Source organism: Sus scrofa, chromosome 7 (genome assembly GCF_000003025.6).
Source record: "Sus scrofa isolate TJ Tabasco breed Duroc chromosome 7, Sscrofa11.1, whole genome shotgun sequence".
Taxonomy (NCBI): Eukaryota; Metazoa; Chordata; class Mammalia; order Artiodactyla; family Suidae; genus Sus; species Sus scrofa.
Window position 1 is genome coordinate 40780251 of NC_010449.5, and position 20788 is coordinate 40801038.

General features: G+C 47.9%; 1 protein-coding gene across 1 annotated transcript in view; it reads right to left on the bottom strand.

Annotated features, from left to right (window-relative positions):
* CLIC5 (chloride intracellular channel 5) overlaps positions 1-20788 on the bottom strand; it is a 124974-nt gene that overhangs the window by 97207 nt on the left and 6979 nt on the right.

Sequence of the window (20788 nt, forward strand, 5' to 3'; positions counted from 1 at the left end):
AATTACCTCCTAACAGCCCTGTCTCCAAAATAGTCACATTGGGGGTTAGGGACTCAACAGATGAATTTGAAGGGGGCACAATTCAGTCCCCCACATTCCATCCCTGCGTCCTCGAACACATGTCCTTCTCACATGTAAAATACATTCATTCCACCCCAAAAGCTCCAAAAGTCTTAACTCTTTGAGGCATCAATTCTGAAGTCTAACATCCAAAGTCTTATCTAAATATCTTCTAAATCAGATATGGGTGAGACTCCAGGTGTGATGCAACCTAAGGCAAAATTCCTCTCTGGCCGTGAATCTGTAAAACCATACAAGTTATGTGCTTTCATAAATACGAGAGTGAGACAGGCACAGGATAGTCCCATTCCAAAAGGGAGAAAGAAGAAAGGAGGATGGGTCCCAAGCAAGCCCTAAACCTACTAAGGCAAATTCAATTAGATCTAAATCTCAAGAGTAAACCTTTGCAGTTTGAGCCTCAGTTTGCTCTCTGTAAAAAGAGTCCTGCCTTTCAAATCCACTGGCCCCGCAGTCTTGCCCCCATGGCTCTGGGAAGCGCGCCTCCAAGGCTCTCTAGGGCAATTTCACCCCCATTGCCAGGTCTGAGGGTATCTGACCTATTGAAACCAAGGTCATGCATTTGCTCCACTCTTCAAAACTGAGGGGACAGCCCTGCTGATCTCTGATCTGGCTTTAGGATCATTCTTTCTTTTTGAAAAATAATGCATGTTAGCTCTATGGGCTGGTCCTCTAGGAGCTACAAAGTCCAATAGCCTCTCTTCATGTTGTCTCATTATTTTTTTCTGTTCTTTTCAGTCCTAGCTGACACTGTTTCTGCTGGTAAAATCCCATCTCTATTCTTGCCTTCTGCTAAGATGGCTGATTAAGTCCATGAGCCATACCCATGATCTCCTTACGAAATGACCATTTCTTCCAGGTTGTTGATTGTATTGACATACCTTAGCATTCTTCTCAGAATAAGCTTTCTCATGTTTTGCAACATAGGTGGACGGAGATTCTTCCAGTCTCCAAATTCTGGTTCCTTTTTGCCTAATAATTCCTTCTCCAATGCATCTCCCTCCTCTCAAATTTTGCTCAAAGCAGGAAGGCAGATCCAAGCCACTCCTTCAGTACATTGTCTAGAAATCTCTTCCAATAAATAGCCAGTTTCATCATTTGAAAGTTCTTCCACGGGATTGTAGAAGAAGATGTGGCCGGGTTACTTGCCACTTTCTAACAAGGATCGCCACAACTCCAGTTGCCAACAACCTGCTCCTCGTTTCCATCAGAGACTTTACCAGAATCACCTTCAACGTCCACATTTCCAGCATGTACCTCAAAACTCTTCCAGCCTCTACCCATAACTCATGGCTCTACCAAAGCTGCTTCCATATTTGTTAGGTATTCATGAGAGCAGTATCACACTCATGGTAACAAAATCTGTATTAATTAGTGTTCTGCAGAGAAACAAAACCAATACGATCAATGGATAGAGATAGATAGATAGATAGATAGATTTATTATGAAGAATTGGCACATAGGATTATGGTAACTGAGAAGTCACAGGGTTAGCAAGCTAAAGGCAGTCCAAATTTGAAGGCCTGAGGACCAGGAGAGCCTTCAGAAAGTCTTCTGAAAGCTGGCCCAAGAAGAGTCTGTGTTTTAGTGTAAGTCCCATAGCAGGAAAAGAGTGATGTCCCAGCTCAAGACTGTAGGTGGGAGGAGGTTCTTACTACTCAGCCTTCATTCAGGTCTTCAGTTGTTGGAATAAGGACCATCCAGAGGAGGGAAGGCTACCTCCTTTATCCAGTCCACCAGTTCAAACGTTATCTCATCCCAAACCCGCCACATCCAGAGTGAGGTTTGCCCACATGCCTGGGCACCCTATGGCCCAGTCAAGTGGACACAAAAATTTAACCAGGAGTCATCTGGAGCAGCTCTATCTCCAAAGCATGAATTCCTGTGGTCACTTGTCATCAGTAAACCCAAGAGGGTTCATACCCCTCTTGAGTGTTATCTTTATACCCAGTAGGGTTCTACTCAATTGCTTTTAAAAGGTGAAGTTCAATCAGAGACAGAAAGAGCGTGGGCTTTTGTATGGAGAGCAAAGGCTGCTGCTGACTTTTCAAGTTCGTTCCCTTGCACACTCTGGTGCTCACCCAGCCAGCAGCGGTATCCACAGGAGAGCAGAGCTTTTCCAGGGCAAGACAAACGCAGTCACCATGCAGACTCTGACCTCCGACAGGCTCAGTGCAGCTGCAGTCCCTCCTGGGGGGGGGAGCAGTGACTTGGGGAGAAAGCCAAAGGCCAGTCTCTGTCTATGGGGTGCTGGCTGTGGGTACAGAGGGTCGGTAGTGAGGGCTGAGGCTCTCCCCTCCCAGGTGGCAGCATGGATCTCCTACCCACATGGGTACAATGGCTCTGCAGGCTGGTGGTGCTGATGTGGGTAGGGGTCTAGGTCTGACCTCCCAGGCTGCACTTGACATTCATTTGAGTCTTGTTTCACTCTGTCAGAATGTCAAGGGGCAGTGTTCCCATTGTGGCTCAGCAGGTAACGAACCCGACTAGTATCCATGAGGACACAGGTTCGATCCCTGGCCTCTTTAAGTGGGTTAAGGATCCGGCATTGCGTGAACTGTGGTGTAGGTCACAGACACAGCTCAGATCCTGAGTTGCTGTGGCTGTGGTGTAGGCAGGCGGCTACAGCCCTGATTGGACCCCCTAGCCAAGGAGGAACTCCATATGCTGCTGGCACAGCCCTAAAAAAAAAAAAAAAAAAAAAAAAAAAAATCAAGGGGAGGAGGGAATACACAATATGATTGGCTCTAACGCGGAACACTCTCCCTGCCCCCACCGATACTTTCAGGTGTCATTTGTCATGAATTGTGTCCCTTCTCCTGCCTGTCCTCACTAAGCCCTCAGAGACCCCCTTCCAGCTTCTCCTCCAAGTAGCCTCCATCATCCTACTGAAACCGTATTGTTCTGTAAATATCCTCATTCCTGACATGACCTCTGTAAAGAAGGAATCATTGTGCTGGCAAAAGTCAGGGAACTTTGAAAAAAACCTCCAGATTAAGATGGAGATCAGTGGAAGTAGTTGTCTAGACTGGCCACCTTTCTGGGCCTCCCGTCACTCACTGTTGGACTGGTATCTTGGATGATGCCTTCCCAATATCTCATTCACAAAGTCAATAAACAGGAAAATCAGGTATCCAGTTTAGCCTGAATGGGAAGATGGGGAAAGGCCCTTCTTGCTCTCTACAATAGAGCCCTGGCTCTATTTTATAAATGACGAATATCAAACTACACAAAAAATGAGCTTGAGTAAGCTAGGCATCCCATTAAAGGTACCCACATTCCCCAAAGGGCCCCCAGGACAAGTCATATCAGCCTCCAGAATGGGAGCCAACAGCAAAGTACCAGCCCTGAGCTAGTAGTTTAAGGAGTTTCACCAACAGGATGTTGATGGCTGAACTCTGGGGTCAACTCTTGGGTGTTTCTGTGGGTCCAGGATGGGAGTTATCTCATATTTGTAAGCTCCCTTTTCTTTCTTTCTTTTCTTTTTTTTTTTTTTTTTTTTTTTGCTTTTTTTTTTTTTGCTTTTTTACGGCTGTACCCACAGCACATGGAGATTCCCAGGCTAGGGGTCCAATCAAAGCTACAGCTGCTGGCCTATACCACAGCCACAGCAATATGGGATCTGAGCCATGTCTACACCACAGCTCATGGCAACACCTGATCCTTAACCCACTGAGCCAGGCCAGGGATCAAACTCACAACATCATGGTTCCTAGTCGGATTCGTTTCCACTGTGCCATGATGGGAACTCTCATAAGCTCTCTTAATGACATACCCATCTTTGCTCATGAGAGGGGAGCAGAGATGGGGAGCTTGGCAGCAAATGCCTGCGCAGGAGACCCAGCTCTTCCTTGGAGGCATGGTGTGACCTTGGCCAAGACAGAGCCTCTCCTTGAAATCTTCCCTCATTTGGAAAGTAGGGTCATGTAAACAGGATTGATTCAATTATATCATTAGGCAAATATTCTTCATAGGCTTCAGCCTGTTTTACAGATGAGAGGTATGATGAAGACCAAGCAAAACCAGGCATCTTCTCTGCACGCCTGTAAAAACCTCACCCTCTGGGTCACTGCAGGTCGGGCTATTACTTTTTAAAGCGGTTTCCATTCATGTTTAAGTCACTAGTTTCCATTCCAGCAAATGGGTCAGCAAGTTAAAGAGGTGGCTCAAAATATAACTGTCTAAAGCAAACCAAAGGAAACCTCCACCTTGACTTTTATGTGTGTTTCCTTCTTGTTTTAGAAAACCATTTGAATTGCCCAGCAGGGTCTGGAGGAATGAAGTTAGTGTGTGTAACATCTCATTCCAACAACTGAAGCATCCCAGAATCTCCCAGAGCCTGCAGGGAAGTTTCCTCCTAAGGAAAATTTGGAGAATATTTACCCTATAGAGGATATTTGCAAAAACAAACAAACAAACCCGTTACATAGTAAGGGTCCCTCTCACTCAGAAATTATATTTGCGCCAAACCCAACGACATAGATGTGACCTAATCTAAGCTTGGGAAGAAATATAAATAAAGCTGATGTGCATCTAGGAAGGTCAAAGCAAAACCTGAGTCTCCAAGGCAAGGGTGACCTCTGAGTACTGAAAGTGGCATGTAGGTTTGGGGGTGACTGGTCTGCTGTCCAACAAACCTGAATTCAAGACCAAGGTCTGCCCCTTCGAGCTGGGTGACCTTGGGAAAGGGGCTGGATCTCTACATCTCAGTTTGTTTTCCTGTGAAATGGGCCCACATCAAGTCCTTCCTCACAGTCACGATGATAGGAGAAGACAAAGTGTGTGAAATACTGAACCAATGTCATTGGTCCTCAACCAACCATCACTGACCCGTCTCTCAGCATTTATGCTCTTGTATAGGCTCCTCCCTTGAGTGTAGACGGGATCTAGGACTTGTTTCCAGCCAACAGACTATAGCAAAGGTGAAGGAATTCTGCACATGGAATCCAGGCTCCAAATCAGTTGGGTTATAAAGTTCATTGAAAGAGTCTCCTAAGTGGACCTCACTTCATCAGGCAGAAGCTCAGGAAAGAGACACTCCTGCTGGCCTTGAAGAAGCAGGCTGCTGTAATGTGAACAGCTTATGCAGGGGCCATGTGGCAGGGGACCAAGAGGGATTTCAAAGGGCTGGGGGCCACCGTCCTACTTCTGCCCCCACCCTGAGGGCTTGAAGGACTCCGAGCTCCAGGTGAGAAGCTGAGAGGGGACCCAGCTATGCAGACAGACTCCCGACCCATAGAAACTCTGAGATAACAAATGTTTTGATTTAAACCACTATGTTTGTGGAGTTCCCATTGTGGTGCAGCAGAAACGGAACCTAAGGAGAATCCATGAGGATGCGGGTTCGATCCCTGGCCTACTCAGTAGGTTGGGGATCTGGCGTTGCCGTGAACTGTGGTGTAGGTCGCAGACGCGGCTCGGATCCCACGTTGCTGGGGCTGTGGTGTAGGCCGGCAGCTGTAGCTCTGATTGGATCCCTGGCCTGGGAACTTCCACATGCTGCGGTTGTGGCCCTTAAAAAGCAAAAAAATAAAAAAATAAAATAGGAGTTTCCCATCGTGGCTCGGTGGTTAACGAATCCAACTAGGAACCATGAGGTTTCAGGTTTGATCCCTGGCCTGGCTCAGTGGGCTAAGGATCCAGCATTGCCATGAGCTGTGGTAGGTTGCAGACATGGCTTGGATCCCGCGTTGCTGTGGCTCTGGCGTAGGCCAGTGGCTACAGCTCCGATTCGACCCCTAGCCTGGGAACCTCCATATGCCCAGGGAAGCGACCCTAGAAAAGGCAAAAAAAAAAAAAAAAAAAAAAAAAAAGAAGGTCAAGGGGAGAGGAGACAGAGAAGAGCATTTCTGAGCCGCAGTTGTGACCTATGACACAGCTCCAGCAATGCAGGGGTCTTTAAGCCACTGTGCCCAGCTGGGGATCCCATCTATGTCCTGGCACTGCAGAGATGCCACTGATCCTACTGCACCACAAGGCTTCCAAGAAGAGCACTTTAAGCAAAGAAAAGAGTGCAAGGGGCGGGGTGAAGAGGCTGTCATGGGAAAGTCTGGCATTAAGGTAAAACAGTAAATACAGATTTGTTCCCACGCTTGAGCTCTTGGGTGGAGTGTAGGGGGTTGTATTTTTCCGAAACTCCCTGGAAGTCTCTGATGTGCAGTCATTTGAGGACCAAACGGATTAACCTAGGGATGTCCAGTTCGGGCTACAGTTGGAATCCCCCCGGGGGAGCCTCATCCTCCATCCTTGACATCCTACAGAAAGACTACAACCCCACCCAGAGACGGGGCGCTCGGCAGATGCCTGGTGAATGATCTGTTGACCCAGCTCATTTCTAGCAAGCGAGCTTTCTAGGAATGACAGCAAATACAGATTGCATTTGAAGACGGTATGCCATGTCAATTGAAGTGTTTGCACAAGAATGACAGTTCATGAAAAATCAGATCTTTGATGAGGTACATGAAAGTGAAAGCAAATACTTCATGGGGAGACTCTCAGCTGCAGAAAGTGCCAGAAAGAACAGAGAATTCAGGCCTGTCCCTGCCACCAATTTAAATTTCTGGGTGGACCTGCTACGGCATGTATTATACCGAACAGGCCCATATGTACACCTGGCAGGCAGGTGGATGCCCAAGTCCATGTGATTTATTATTATTTATTTTTCTTTTTTTGTCTTTTGAGGGCCTCGCCCACGGCATATGGAGGTTCCCAGGCTAGGGGTCAAATAGGAGCTGTAGATGCTGGCCACAGCCACAGCAACGTGGGATCCGAGCCGCATCTTTGACCTACACTACAGCTCATGGCAACCCACTGAGCAAGGCCAGGGATCAAACCCTCGTCCGCATGGATCCTAGTCAGGTTCATTAACCACTGAGCTACAACAGGAACTCCAAGTCCATGTGATTTATGTGTCAGTGTATCTGCTCTCTATCAGCTGTTTCTCAGCTTTTTTTTTTTTCATTATCACTCCTCCTAAGGAGACTTTATAGGTATTTTTTCCTCCACTAACCCCCCACAAAAATTTAATATCACAGATATACTACCTGTGTATGTAGCTGTGTGTATTTGTGCTTTATATATAGGAAGAGTAAGATCTTTCGCCCCACAAGAACCAATTTTATCCCCTTTAGGGCAATATCGCCCCCACTGAGAATCCATGTATCTACACACACACACACACACACACACACACACACACACACCCCATGCAAGAGGGGGGCCTCCCACCAATCACAGCCAAACCAGAGAGCAGCCCTGGTCCAATGGTTCTTGTAGGAAAGAGACACCAGCAATTAGAAAACCCGGGAGCTGCAGACAGTTCTGAGTTCACTGAGCATGACCTGGCTGCCAAATCCTCAGAGGTGGGATTTCGATAGGCCACACAATCATCTAATTGTTTCTAAAAAGAAAATATCTGAAATTCTAACTTTTGCATTGCCATTGCCAGTTATGATGCTCGCAACCTTATTTTAAAGCAAGTGAACAAGACACACTTTGGACAAAAAAGAACCATCAGCATATGTATCATCTTATAGATCTCGTCACCAGCGGAGGCAAGATTTTATTGAACAACCATCAATCAATCGGTCTCTGAAAAACTCCTTAAGTATCTATCCAATGTTTAGCTCAGGACAAAGACTTGCAGAGTGTGTGTAAGCTAAGGTCCATGTCTCCGCCTTCAAGTGTCTTAGAGCCCAGTTTTGCTGTAATTTAAACCAGATATAATATCTGAGGAGTGAGGAGGCTCTCGGGAATTGTAATCTATTGCCACTCAGTGAAAAGGCTTTATTTTGGCGGTATTTACAGGGGTGAGGAGGGAGGAGGAAAAACTCACAGCGTGGGAGTTCCTGCTGTAGCGCAGCGGAAACAAATCCAACTAGTATCCAGGAGGATGCGGGTTCCATCCCTGGCCTCATTCAGTGGGTCAGGGATCCAGTCATGAGCTGCGGTGTAGGTCACAGACAAGCCTCGGATCCTGTGATGCTGTGGCTGTGGTGGAGGCTGGCAGCTGCAGCTCCAATTTGACCCCAGCCTGGGAGCTTCCATATGCCGTGGGTGTGCCCCCCCCAAAAAGCAAAAAAAAAAAAAAAACCCCAAAAAAAAACCTCACAGTGTGATCTGCTTGGCTCTCCCCCAGTGAGTCGGATGCCTCTGTGTTCATGACAAGAACTACAGAGGATCCTGGATCTATACTTTTGTTGGTCTCCATTAAAATCACCCCAGAGAATTTATTGAAGTTATCAAATGCATCTTTAGTGTTAAATATCCTAATAGACAGTCTAAGCACTCAAACGCGGTGTTATAATTAAAGCCACAGGATGAATAAAACTTAAAAGAAGATTCTGGTGCACAACGTTTTTTTTCTAAGGGAATACTGAGAAGGGCTCTTGGTAGGAAACCACAGGGCTCACTCTAGCTAATTAAGGAAATGGGTTAGAAAGTCCATTCCCCACCTCGGCCTTGAAGAAGCAGGGCCCCTAAGAAGCAAGTTCCAGGGGTGCAGGGTAGAACAAAGAAGGACAATGTCCCCTATGTGTGTCAATATTGAAATCAGTTGAAAATACTCTCCAAAATATAAATATATGAAGAGCGAGCAAAAGTACTCTTTATTATTAATTTGTTGACATTCGAAAGAACCGTTTCTGCCAGATCATGATATCTGAGACTGCTGAAAAAGAAGGCCTTGAATTTGAGGAAATAAGACATACACACGCACGTGCGCACGCACACACACGCACAGATAGACAGACACATACATAAACACATATAAATAAAAACTGGCCAATGTGAAAGTTAATCAAAACAAGTCAACAGTAGCCAGAGACCATAAGTGGATTCCATGAATTTATATAGTTTGAATTGAGGCCAGGATCCAGCGGCCCCAGGAATGTGGTTCCATCTATTTCATAGTTGAAAAATTCCCCAGCGAGGCCAAGTGTCTTGGTCAAGGGCCCGGAGGAGTCAAGGGTATAAACCACTCCAAATGTTTACTGATAGGAATGTGGGCTTATAAGACAACATTCTCCTTTCTTGGGAAATCTACCTCGTGGAGCCCTTGTACAAGGCCTCACAGAGTGGCTTGCCTGTTTGAAACATTTCCCAGTCTCGCCTGGTGTGCAAAATTGCTTAGGAACTGCAGTCATTGTCGTATTTTGACGCGGCGACGTTCCTGGGCAGATCCCATAGCACCTCCTCATTGCCAGGTGGCCGTGTCCCAGCACACAGATGTCAGGGCACCGCCCCGAGAGGCAGCACGCGGCTTGGCGGAAGGCAGGCCAGGTGGTCAATGTCAAGGGGACCATTTAACAGAACAACCTCCCAAGTTGCCCTAAGCGCTGAGCGAGAGAGAAAAAGCACCCTGGTAGGAGAGGGATGCGTTCTGTTCACCCACATGAGGACTCGAGTCCATAACCGCAGAAACCATTTCCTGGGTCTGGTCATACAGCCAAGAGCCTCAGCTTCTGTGACTATTTCATCACATGCAGAATAGGAATACGACTGATTTGGATTCACATAGGAATATTCTACAAGAAGTTCAGAATGCTTCCTCTTGCCACTCCACCCTGGTGGCCAGAACACAGGGCCTCGTGGAAAGGACAGTGACAGGTGAGTATGACCACCTCCACCGAAGGCAGCCCCTCCAACCTTGGCACCGCCCCAGAGTCAGTTCATTTCCTTGTCAGGTGGACACCTAGGTTAGGGCTCCGCCCGCCACCTGTTTATAAATAAAGCTTCCTTAGAGCCCATCCTGTAGGGACTGTCCTTGGCTGCTCTCTTGCTGCAGCAGCAGAGCCGGGCAGCTATGCTGGAAACTGCATAGACTTCAAGACCAAAAGCATTTACCATGTGACCCTTTACAGCAAAAGCTTGCTGACCTCAATCTAGGTTACGGGAGCTCCAAGACCCCTCACCAAGTAGATTTAGTGAACTGCTTAAGAACCTCCCACCAGGCTTCCCAAAGTCAGCACACAGTCGAATCCATCCAAGAACCAACTCTGGGGCTAAAACGGACTTCAAACCCCATTTCATCCAATCTTCTTATTTCAGAAATGAAGAAGCCCAAATGGCCAGTCCAAAATCACAGAGTGGCAGGAAGCAGAAGCAAACATCAAATTTCCTCAACTCTGGAGTTCCCTCTGTGGCACAGCGGGTTAAGGATCCGACTGCAGTGGCTTGGGTTGCTGCAGAGGTGCAGGTTCAATCCCCAGCCAAGCATAGTGGGTTGAAAGGATCTGGCATAGCCACAAATACAGTAGAGGTTGCAGCTGTGGTTCGGATTCAGTCCCTGGCCTGGGAAATTCCATATGCCATGAGAATGAACATAAAATAATTAAGAAATTAATTAATTAAAATTTATATGTATATTATGTATAATATATGAATATGTGTATATCATATATTATGAATGTGTGTATGTATATATTATGCATGTATTACATTATATATTATATATAATATGTGCACATGTGTATATTATAGTATATGCATATATTGTAATGTGTTTATATGTGTGTGTGTGTGTGTATAAAGTAATAATGAAATGATGGTGCACACACTCCCTTGTAGGAAGCAGCCAGCCACGAGGATAGGTTCTGTCTGATCTGTGACCTCAAGGCAGCTGTGTCCATTGGATACTGTCCTACTTGCTTGAACCCAACTGAAGGAAGTCAGCACCAGCCTAGGGGTCAGGACATGGCATAAGTGGCAGTTGTCTTCCTTCTCTGGCCTCTTTTCCCAGCTCCTTGTAGACCATCCTCCCTCCAGTGTCCCAGCCCTTTGTCCACGAGGTACATTTGATGACCACTCCCGTGCCCTCCTCGGCTGATGTCTGACCACCCGTCGGGAGCACTCCTCCACCCCAAAGTATTCACGAGCCAGGCGTTCCCTCCAAGGACCCTTTATCTCCCACTCTGGAATGAAAGGTGCCTCAGCGCTGATAATGACGTTCTTGGCACACAAGTCGAAACATGTGTTCCGAAGAGCATTAGACCTAGATAAGCCCCAATTGCCCTTTAGGTGACCTAAAATGGGACAGGGTCGGGGCGGGGGGGAGGCTCGGGGCCAAGAGAAGCCCCTGGGGTCTGATGGCGTAGAGAACAGGGGGCCCTTCATCATCAGCTCCTCCAGAATCTTCCTTGGCAGCAGGTCTCTTGTGGGGAAAGGTAGATAGCTTCTTCGCCCTTTTCAGCCTCAGCTGAGCTGGGACTCCCTCACCCCCACCCCCGAACTGAACCCCAAGTCCTTATCTGCCACTGCCTCTGCTGCAAAACACAGCTCACTGCCTTCCTAATACCAGGTCCCCTTGCTTCAAGCTTGCACAGCCTGTACTTGCCCTTGGGTCCCAGTCTTTCTGCATGTCGAGGGGCTGCCTTGCCTACCCCTCCACCCTACACTGCAAGTTCTGCCAGGATCCAATTGTGTCTGCCTTTCATCTTTTGCATTGTGTTCCCTTCCAGACCCAGGGCTGGGCATCTGGTCGACCTCAATCAACAGGGGCCACATGAAGTGCATTTGACTTCACTATTTTTTTTATTTCTTATGGCCATACCTGTGACATATGGAAGTTCCCAGGCTAGGGGTCGGATTAGAGCTGCAGCTGCCATGCTATGCTGCAGCCACAGAAACTCTGGGTCCAACCACATCTGCAACCTCTGCAACCTGGGTCCAACGCCAGATCCTTAACCCACTGAGCCAGGCCAGGGATCAAACGCACATCCTCACGGACACTATGTCAGGTTCTTAACCTGCTGAGCCACAATGGGAACTCTGCATTTGACTTTAATTTTGTTATTTTTCATTACTAACATACAAGATGCGGTTTTGTAGTCAGTCATACCTGGGTTTGAATCCCAGTTCTACCACTTTCCATGGGACTCTGAGGTGAGCTTTAATTTCCAAGCCCTAGATTTCCCATCTGGAAAACATCCACAATGAGCCTACCCCACGGCATTGTGGCATGAGGGATACTGGATTAAACTAAGCAGCTAGCACAATGTCTAGTGCCTTAGAGATGTTCAAAAAATTGTATTTATTATGAAGACTTCCACAATCTTGCTACCTTTGACAATGACACATGTCTTGGAATGAGTCAGAAAGGGCCCAGCATCACTAAGACTAGGGCCCCCAAAGAGTGAACCACAGCCAACAGTTTCATTCTCCCCACTGACTTCAGTCTGCTGGGTGGCAATGTAACAGCCCACCTCTCTGGGCCTCCATGTGCTATTAGAAAAAGCACCTTTGGGCTCCTCCGAAGCTGCTGGAATCTTGTGAGGACTCAATGGAATCTAATCAATTTTAGGAATAATACTACTAAATTTCTTTTGATGTCTTATTTTTCATCTTTTTTTTTTTTTTTTTTTTTGTCTTTTTGCCTTTTCTAGGGCCGCTTCTGCAGCATATGGAGTTCCCAGGCTAGGGGTCTAATTGGAGCCATAGCCACTGGCCTACGCCAGAGCCACAGCAACACTGATCCGAGCCAAGTCTGCAACCTACACTACAGCTCACAGCAACGCCGGATCGTTAACCCACTGAGCTAGTCCAGGGATTGAACCCACAACCTCATGGTTCCTAGTCGGATTTGTTAACCACTGCGCCACAACGGGAAGTCCTTATTTTTCATCTTTAGAGCACCCTGACAAATTGTATTTTTAGATGGGACTCCAGCATACCTCTGTTAAGGAGTCTCATTCTTAGCCATGGAGCAAGGACAGAGTAGCTGGAATAAGCACAGGTATCTTTCAAGCCAAGGGCTCCCTCCTTACAAAGAGGAGTTTCAAAGCTTACCCTAGAGTCCTGAGGCACATTGGCCAATGGCCAGCTCTTGGCAAGGGGACAGGGTCTGCCTTGGGTGGCCACCTCCCCATCGCATGGCTGGCACTACTCCACTCCCTGCCTGACAGGCAGTAAGCACAGTACACACGCTGCCCAGCAGCACTGTTCTGCTCGTCTCCTTCTGCCCCTCCTTCTGGTCCTCTTCCTCTTGCCTCCTGACCTGATAAAGCAATCCTAGCTGACGTGGCAGCGGGAGCTATAGTGTCCAGGGGTAGCCCATCCAGGGTAACACATATTTTATTTTATTTATTTATTGCTGATCAATAAACAAAGTATTTATTCAGCACCCATGTGCCAAGCACTGTGCTAAGCACTGTGGTGGATGCAACAATTTAAGACATGTTCCCTGCCCTCAAGGAGCTTACATTCTCATGAAGAAGACAAGACTAATATACATGTACTGGCTAGGAACAATACAATGTATAATTTGGTGTAAGAGTATGTTGTACAGACTCGCATAGTTATAGGGACTTGAAGAAGATAGACAATGAAGTAGACCTTAGAGTCCAGGTTTCTTGAGAAGCCAGGAATGGGGCCAGGTCTTGAAGGACTGAAGAGAATTAAACTGAGGTCCTCATTGGGTGGAACAGGAAGTGAGGTTCAGAGAAAGATCAAAAGTGGGGTAACATACTTTAAAAAGGATCTCCAGGGACAGGCTTTAAAGCAAAGAGGTCTACCAAAGGATGGGAACTGGTTGACAGTGGTAGAAAACTAGGAAGAAGATTTGAGAGCAGGTGAGTCGCTAGGTGGCTCTGATGTCCCTGCTGGATCATTGTCCAATTTGCCTAAGGGTAGAGATCTGACTTGACCTTGGACTCTTCATTGTGACCTATGGAGAATTAAGGAAAGGCAAAGAGATAAGCGTACTGTTCTAGCTAGCTTTTTTTTTTTTTTTTTTTTTTTAGTCCCTTGACTCAGCATCAGCACTTTCTCTTCACGCAGCTGGGAGGGTCTGGGTACAGGGCAGAAACAAGGCAGCAGAGTACAGATCCCATTGCCTGGGGATGGGGTCCAAAGCCTGGTTCTTCCGTGTCCTAGTTCTGTGGCCTTGGACAGGGGCCTCAGTGTCTCTGAGCGTCAGTTTCCTCATCCGCAACTTGGGAGGAATAACAGCACCCACCCACAGAATTCGAGGAGTTAAATTAGCAAGGCATTCAGAGAAGCGCCCAGCTGTGGCTACCACTCTTCAGTTTTCTGAAAGTGCAGAGACACTCATGGGATCAAAGAGCATCGGGAAATGAGGACTGACTTCCTCTTTTTTTTTTTTTTTTTTTTTTTTTGGCTTTTATCTTCTCAAGGCTGCACCTGCGGCGTATGGAGGTTCCCAGGCTAGGGGTCTAATCGGAGCTGTAGCACTGGCCTCCACCAGAGCCACAGCAACGAGGGATCCGAGCCGCATCTGCAACCTACACGACAGCTCATGGCAAGACAGGATCCTTAACCCACTGAGTGAGGCCAGGGATCAAACCTGTAACCTCATGGTTCCTAGTCAGCTTCGTTTCCACTGCGGCACGACGGGAAGTCCAGGACTGACTTTTCCACGTCATGAGTCAAGTCAATTCCCCTCTGTCTGCCCCACCCTTTCCCTCTGACATCCCTCCAATCAATTCCCAGCATTTTCCACTTGAAGTGTATTCTATTTAGGGATGGGGATAAGAACTTGCTCAACAAAACAAGCCCACGTCGGTTTTTACAAGTCTGCAGGCCATGGGGCAGATTGTAAAGTCAGAGGTCAATATTTAGGATGACTGGAATACTGTGGACATGGGGGTGACCTGGGAGCAGCCGGAAGACTGGCTGCCCCTCAGAATTCTCTCCCGTGCACATCCCACCCTTAGACCCATGACTCAGGGTCCAGGGCATCCACGTGGGCCCTGGTGAGATTATGGGCTGTGTTCCCATAATGGACTATGCACTGGAATCCCTGGGGCACCAGTTAACTGCAGATGCCTGGGATCCTGTCCCCTGAAGACTCGGATTCATACGTGTGCACTGAAATTTGGAATGTGTTCCAGGTGGGTTGTATGGTCGTGCAAGTCTGGGAAGTCCTGTTCTCTGGGGTCCAGGGTCAGATCTGGGGTCAGGACTTCTGACCTGATTTCTCCCTCAGCCTGTACAGAGCACAGAGTCACCTTGTCTAGGATGAAGATTAAAAATTTCAAAGTTCCCGTTGCGGCTCAGCGGAAATGCATCTGACAAGCATCCATGAGGAGGCAGGTTTGATCTCCGGCCTCGCTCAGTGGGTTAAGGATCCGGCATTGCCATGAGCTGTGGTGTAGGTCACGGACATGGCTCAGACCTGGAGTTGCTGTGACTGTGGTGCAGGCCGGTGGCTACAGCTCCAATTCACCCCTAGCCTGGGAAATTCCATATGCCACGGGTGTGGCCCTAAAAAGAGACCAAAAATTTAAAAAAAAAACAAAAAACACACCTCTTCCTTCCTCTAAGGGACCGTGTGAGGATAAAATGAGATAAGAGACTCAAAGATGCTTTCGAAACTGTTCGGACATCTAAGGAACCATTTTTAAGGGAGTCTGGAACATCAGGCTGGGGAAAGGAAAGCAGCCTGGTTAGAGTACCTTCAATATCAGGTGGAAGAAGTTGAACTTGATTTAGCAGGTGGAGGGATGGGTTGACAAGAGAGTACTCCAGGAAGATAAAGCTAATGGCAGCAGTACGGCGGACAGAAGCGAGAGGCTGCCGGCAGGATGCTGTCTCAGGGGGTGACCAGAGGACGGAGTGGTAGGAAACAAGGAAATAAATCATTTCTACAATAGAGACTGGTTTGTTGTTCATCAAACCTGCTTTCACTTTTCCTAAAAACACAGCTGAATGAAACTTGGGTTCTGGACTACGGAGAGCGGGTAGAAGTGACCTAGTCACTTCTAGGTGGGGACCATGCAAACTTTCCTTGTGAGCTTCCACCTCTGGGCTTCCCCAGGGCTGGTCCCCTGCAGAGCCCAGCAGAGAAGCTGGCAGCCCTAGGCAGTGACAGGCCCACACAGCAGAAGGAGCTGGAGGAGAGGAGATTATTCACCAAACCCTGCCCTGAGTGTGGTGTAGACAGGTGATGGGCACACACAGACTAATACAATGCCTTACACCTAAACCAAGGAGTTTATGTTCCTTTCTTTTTCTTTTTTTTTTTTTTTTGCTTTTTAGGACCACACCTGGGGCATATGGAATTTCCCAGGCTAGGGGTCAAATTGGAGCTGCAGCTGCCAGCCTCCACCACAGCCACAGCAATGTGGGATCTGAGCCGCCTCTGCGACCTACACCACACTGGATCCTTAACCCACTGAGCAAGGCCAGGGATTGAACCCGAGTCCTTGTGGACACTAGTCGGGCTTGTTACCACTGAGCCACGATGGGAACTCCCATGTTTCTTCTTTTATTCAACGTTTATAATAATCCTGCCAGACAGATCATATCTCTGAGTACTCCTCTCCCAGGAGAGGTCACGTAACCTTCCCCATGACACATCGGTCTCTCCCAAAAGTCCTGTGGTCAAGCCCTGCCCAGAACTCCTTATCCTCACTGAAAAATCTGAGGCATTTGTGATAAATGACCACAGACATACAGCTCCTTTGGTTTCCAAAGCAAAACAAAAAAAAAAACAAAAAACAAAAAAAAACACCAAAGACACAGTGGATGCTAGATTATATGATATGACTATAACATGCCACAGAATCCAAATGTGAAAATAAATAAAAGGCAGGGAACGTGCCCCGTCCCCCCAACCCACTCCCCCCACCCCCCCGCTGCCACTGTGTTTGCTGGGGCTCTGCTCAGGGTCAGCTTTGGGAAACAGGAGGCCAGTGAGAGAAGAGGACCCTGGGCCGGGTCAAGAAGTCTATCTGGTGCCATGCCAACCTCCCCAACTGAGTTTTGAAGAGTTAGATCCTGGGACACGGTTTTCACTTTCTCTTCATTCTGGATAACAGGTTCCCACTGGACGCCCCCTCCCTGCCTCCTCACTGCAGAATGACGGCGATAAACAGAAGTGGGAAACAGCACCTTGAGCTTAAGACGTAGCAAACCTCACAGAAGGTGCTGGGGGCGGAGAGTAAGCAGCACCACACTTCTACAGACCACAACCTGGGGGTGACCCGAGACACACTGTGAAGAACTCCCACTTCCCAACCCCCATCCTCATGCCACAGGGTCGGCACCCCACCTTCAGATAAGGAAGCGCTTCCCTCTCTTTTAAAACCCAACTGCCCCACAAGCAGGAGGTAACACCTACCATCTTCAGCATTTTACTTTTTTATTTTTTATTTTTTTGTCTTTGTGTCTTTTCTAGGGCTACACGCATGGCACATGGAGGTTCTCAGGCTAAGGGTCTAATCAGAGCTGTAGTTGCCGGTCTATACCATAGCCACAGCAACCCCAGATCCGAGCCACGTCTGCGACCTACACCACAGCTCACGGCCATGCCAGCTCCTTAACCCATGGAGCAAAGCCAGGGATCGAACCCGCAACCTCATGGTTCCTATTCGGATTCCTTAACCACTGAGCCACAACAGGAACTCCCTTCGGCATTTTATTTTTTATTTATTTTATTTTATTTTATTTTATTTTAGTCTTTTTGCCATTTCTTGGGCCATTCCCGCTGCATACGGAGATTCCCAGGCTAAGGGTCCAATCAGAGCCATAGACACCAGCCTACGCCAGAGCCACAGCAACGCAGGATCCGAGCCAAGTCTGCGACCTACACCACAGCTCACAGCAACGCTGGATCCTTAACCCACTGAGCAAGGCCAGGGATCGAACCCGCAACCTCATGGTTCCTAGTCGGATTCGTTAACCACTGCGCCATGACAGTAACTCCCCCTTCGGCATTTTAAATAAAAGCCAATGGCTCAGTTCACCTCATGATCCAACCCAAACGTGCATTTCTGTCTGCCGCCTTCCCCACATCCCTTCACAGGCTTTGCCACAGCTCTTTCAGACACTTCCTGACCTTTCCCGCCCTTCCCGGAGCCGTGGTCTGTGCAGTTTCCTTCATCTAGGATGGCCCATCTGTTTCCCACCTCTCTGCTCCTTCATCACCTTTGCAAAATCCTCTTGTCCCCCTTTCCTCTCTCTCAAATGGGCATTTCCTAAAGCACGGCCCTTCTCTCTTTAGCCCTTCTCCCTGCTCCCTCCTCCAGGGAACCCATTCCTTCCAGGGCAGCAAGGGAGCCCGAGTTCAAATCCAAACCCCCTAACCCCCTTGACCTCATTCTTAGCTCTGGTTTATTCCAGCACTCCAATGGCCATCTGTCCTTGACTGGCCTGCCGTCATTTCAAACAGAACAGTTCTGAAACCCGAAGAGTATTCTCCTTACCCACAACTCCCTTCCCCCTGGCTCTGTTTCTACCATAGATCCCTAGGGTTTCCAGGTTAAAAGGAGCCAGAAAGCTCAAGCTCACTGTTTATCTGCACTCAATCCATTTACCCCGTAGACAATAATAGTCAAACCCATCTCTGGCATCACCATCCCAGACCTAGAACCAGTCCTTCCAGAGGTGACCTGACCATGAATCTGAAGGCTGGGCCTCCCTCCTGTGGTTTCACGGGCTCTTCCAAGGCCCATGCTCATTTCGTATCCTCATTGCTCCCCCACAGCACGCTGCTCCTTCTCGCCCAAGCTTTGACTCATGCTTGCCTCTCAACAGGAGCACTGGGGAAGGCTTCTCCCAGCCTCTGCCTAAGGCTCTCCTTAGTCACAAGCACCACAGACACAGGTATTAGAGCAAAGGCCAAAACAGCAGCAGCTCACACATCATCTCACTTCTCTTCCTTCAAAACCATAGAGCCTGCCACCCAAACTGTTAGAGGGTGCATTTCTCTGCTAAGAGGGAGTCAGACCAGACGACTTCTAAGAGGTTTTTCCCAATCAGAAATTCTATGATTTTATGATTGTTGATCCCATCATACAGAAGAGGAAGCTCAGCCTTAAAGACGGTCACACCACCGAGACGTACCAGAGGCAGACCTGGAATCCAGGTTTCTTACTTTGAGGTCATTTCTCTTTTCACCATATTGTGCACCACAGTGTATGAACTGTTCTAACAAAGCAGGGACCAAATCGAGCTCCTACCCTGGGGAGATGCCTCTGATCACTCCCCATGACTTCACAGGGGGGCGAAAACCACTTACCTAACATCAAAACCCCTTCCCACTGCTGTTTTCCTATCTATCTTATTTCCACCTGTGACCCTCCATATACCACTCTCTTCGGCCAACCTTATAGATCTACCGGGCCCTGAACTTCCTCACCCCCAGATGGTAGCTGGACCTGACACCGGTGCCCACTCCTAGCCAGTGAATCCTACTCATTCTTCAAAGCCCAGCTGAGGCCCTATTTGTCCCCAGACCAGACCTCATTGAAGTCACATGGGTCCCTTCATCAGTGCCCCTCAGTTCATTTCCTACCACTCATGTAGCATGATGTTGGCATTTTTATCCTCAGCTGCAAGCCCACAGGCTGCTGGGACCCCATCTCGGGGATCTTCCCTCCCCACTTTCAACTTTCACAGAGCCTGGCACAAAGTTGGTGGCGCTGTGAACATGTTTGTTAGTTGGTTGACTCATGGATGGATTGTGTTCCATCTCCTAACTCCCTACATTCTTTATCTTCCTAATATTTCCTTCGTGTCTAACTTTTAAAATTCCTTGTCACTCGTATGTCATTTTAAAAAAAAGTTACAAAAGAAGAAAAGCAACTTTCAAAGAAAGGTCAAAAGCATTCCTTTCCTCCCCTTTCTGTTTTAGTGAGGGTCAATCTGGGGTGATTCGTGCTAATAGGCCTATCAGCCTCCTCCATCCTAAGAAATGTATGCTTCCAGTAGGGACTTGACTTTATCTTGCCCTTTGGATCCTCCACCCAGCAGGTTCAACCCCATGGACCCATTGTCTGGGCCAGTGGTTCTCAGGCTTTGATGAAGCCCAAGATTCCCCAGAGGTAGACGCCTGGGATTCACCCCGACCTCCTGAATCTGCATCTCTGGGGACAGGGCTGGGCAAGTCCATATGAAGACGCTTTGCAGTGACTTTTTCATGCCCCGGAAGCTGAGCACCACTGGTCTAGCCATCGCTTATGATGAGCGCTGCAAGGAGTAGAACTCAAAGAACCTTCTTGTGCTAAAAGAGCTAGAGGGGAAGTTCCCATCGCGGGGTGGCGGAAACGAATCTGACTAGGAACCATGAGGTTGTGGGTTCGATCCCTGGCCTCGCTCAGTGGGTTAAGAATCTGGCATTGCCAAGAGCTGTGGTGGAGGTCATAGACGCAGCTCAGATCCTGCGTTGCTGTGGCTGTGGTGTAGGCCAGCAGCTGTAGCTCTGATTCGACTCCTAGCCTGGGAACCTCCATATCCCATGGATTAAAAAGAAAAATAAATAAATAAATACATAAATAGATAAATAAGTAAATAAAAATTTTAAATCACTGCAATTCTCACTTAAAAAAAAAAAAAAACAGCTGGAGGGGACTTCTTTCTAGAGGTTAATAGCGCTATTTCTTTTAACCAGAAAGAATGCATGTTAGTTCTGACAGCAGATTATCTATTTTATGTATCCTAAAGCATTTCACATCTCAGACCTAAGAGACCCCCTTAAATAAATATATGAGCTTCCAAAGTAGATTCTCACTCAGGGAGCTGGCAGAGCCACTCCCCCTGTAGTTGAAGCTGACCCCTCAGAATGCCATCAGGGTCAGAACCAAGGTCCCCTGGGTAGAGAGAAGCCTTCTGCATACTCACACCTTCAGGAAACCCTCCTAACCACTTTGCATCTTCACGATTTCTGGTCTTCCAGCCTTGAGGGAAAAGACAACTGAGAGGAGTTCCTGCGGTGGCTCAGCAGCTTAAGAACCCAACTGGGTCGGGGAGAGTT